This window comes from Pantherophis guttatus, unplaced genomic scaffold (genome assembly GCF_059756535.1).
Source record: "Pantherophis guttatus breed Tessera unplaced genomic scaffold, ASM5975653v1 scaffold_27, whole genome shotgun sequence".
In the NCBI taxonomy this organism is placed as follows: Eukaryota; Metazoa; Chordata; class Lepidosauria; order Squamata; family Colubridae; genus Pantherophis; species Pantherophis guttatus.
The window spans coordinates 20,001-22,500 of record NW_028269842.1 but is presented as its reverse complement, the minus strand read 5'-3'; positions in this window follow the sequence as shown (position 1 = coordinate 22,500).

The following is a 2,500-nucleotide window of genomic DNA, read 5'->3' as shown; positions in this document are numbered from 1 at the left end:
GAAAGACTGACCCGGCCGAGGCCCCGGTAGACCGGGACGGCTGCCGGGCGCGGGCACCCCCGGGGCCCGGCGCTGGCACCGAGGCGAAGGGGGAGGTCCCCGACCGAGGCCCGCGGCGCCGGAGCCGGGATCCCGTACCTCCATCGCGGCGGGGGAAACGGAAAGACTGACCCGGCCGAGGCCCCGGTAGACCGGGACGGCTGCCGGGCGCGGGCACCCCCGGGGCCCGGCGCTGGCACCGAGGCGAAGGGGGAGGTCCCCGACCGAGGCCCGCGGCGCCGGAGCCGGGATCCCGTACCTCCATCGCGGCGGGGGAAACGGAAAGACTGACCCGGCCGAGGCCACGGTAGACCGGGACGGCTGCCGGGCGCGGGCACCCCCGGGGCCCGGCGCTGGCAACGAGGCGAAGGGGGAGGTCCCCGACCGAGGCCCGCGGCGCCGGAGCCGGGATCCCGTACCTCCATCGCGGCGGGGGAAACGGAAAGACTGACCCGGCCGAGGCCCCGGTAGACCGGGACGGCTGCCGGGCGCGGGCACCCCCGGGGCCCGGCGCTGGCACCGAGGCGAAGGGGGAGGTCCCCGACCGAGGCCCGCGGCGCCGGAGCCGGGATCCCGTACCTCCATCGCGGCGGGGGAAACGGAAAGACTGACCCGGCCGAGGCCACGGTAGACCGGGACGGCTGCCGGGCGCGGGCACCCCCGGGGCCCGGCGCTGGCAACGAGGCGAAGGGGGAGGTCCCCGACCGAGGCCCGCGGCGCCGGAGCCGGGATCCCGTACCTCCATCGCGGCGGGGGAAACGGAAAGACTGACCCGGCCGAGGCCCCGGTAGACCGGGACGGCTGCCGGGCGCGGGCACCCCCGGGGCCCGGCGCTGGCAACGAGGCGAAGGGGGAGGTCCCCGACCGAGGCCCGCGGCGCCGGAGCCGGGATCCCGTACCTCCATCGCGGCGGGGGAAACGGAAAGTGATGCGGCCGGGGCCCCGGTAGACCCGGCCGTCTCCCCGGCGCGGGCACCCCCGGGACCCGGCGCGGGCACCGAGGCGACGGCGGGGGTCCCCGACCGAGGCTCGCGGCGCCGGACCCGGGATCCCGTACCTCCATCGCGGCGGGGGAAACGGAAAGTGATCCGGCCGGGGCCCCGGTAGACCCGGCCGTCTCCCCGGCGCGGGCACCCCCGGGGCCCGGCGCTGGCACCGAGGCGAAGGGGGAGGTCCCCGACCGAGGCCCGCGGCGCCGGAGCCGGGATCCCGTACCTCCATCGCGGCGGGGGAAACGGAAAGACTGACCCGGCCGAGGCCCCGGTAGACCGGGACGGCTGCCGGGCGCGGGCACCCCCGGGGCCCGGCGCTGGCACCGAGGCGAAGGGGGAGGTCCCCGACCGAGGCCCGCGGCGCCGGAGCCGGGATCCCGTACCTCCATCGCGGCGGGGGAAACGGAAAGTGATCCGGCCGGGGCCCCGGTAGACCCGGCCGTCTCCCCGGCGCGGGCACCCCCGGGGCCCGGCGCTGGCACCGAGGCGAAGGGGGAGGTCCCCGACCGAGGCTCGCGGCGCCGGAGCCGGGATCCCGTACCTCCATCGCGGCGGGGGAAACGGAAAGACTGATCCGGCCGAGGCCCCGGTAGACCCGGCCGTCTCCCCGGCGCGGGCACCCCCGGGGCCCGGCGCGGGCACCGAGGCGAAGGGGGAGGTCCCCGACCGAGGCCCGCGGCGCCGGAGCCGGGATCCCGTACCTCCATCGCGGCGGGGGAAACGGAAAGTGATCCGGCCGGGGCCCCGGTAGACCCGGCCGTCTCCCCGGCGCGGGCACCCCCGGGGCCCGGCGCTGGCACCGAGGCGAAGGGGGAGGTCCCCGACCGAGGCTCGCGGCGCCGGAGCCGGGATCCCGTACCTCCATCGCGGCGGGGGAAACGGAAAGACTGATCCGGCCGAGGCCCCGGTAGACCGGGACGGATGCCGGGCGCGGGCACCCCCGGGGCCCGGCGCTGTCACCGAGGCGACGGCGGGGGTCCCCGACCGAGGCCCGCGGCGCCGGAGCCGGGATCCCCTAGTTCCATCGCGGCGGGGGAAACGGAAAGAGTGATCCGGCCGGGGCCCCGGTAAGCCGGACCCGCCCAAGGCCGTCCCGGTAGACCCGGCCGTCTGCCCGGCGCGGGCACCCCCGGGGCCCGGCGCGGGCACCGACGCGACGGCGGGGGTCCCCGACCGAGGCCCGCGGCCCCGGAGCCGGGATCCCCTTCCGCCCCGCCGGGCTCGCCGGGCCCCTGAGCGGTGGACCGGCGGCTCTCCCTGGCCGGGGCCCGGCTGCGCCAAAGTGGAGCGTTCCCACCCCGGTCTACTCCGAAGGCGGCGAGGGGAGAGAGTCGGCGGGCCCGGCCGGCGTCGGCATCCGGGACTCCCGCCGTTTCCCGGCCGCCGAGGCCTAGAAGCCCCACGTCGATGGGGATCCCAAGGCCGGGTCCGCCAGGTGCGCGGAGATTTCTGGCGACTGCGTTTTCAGA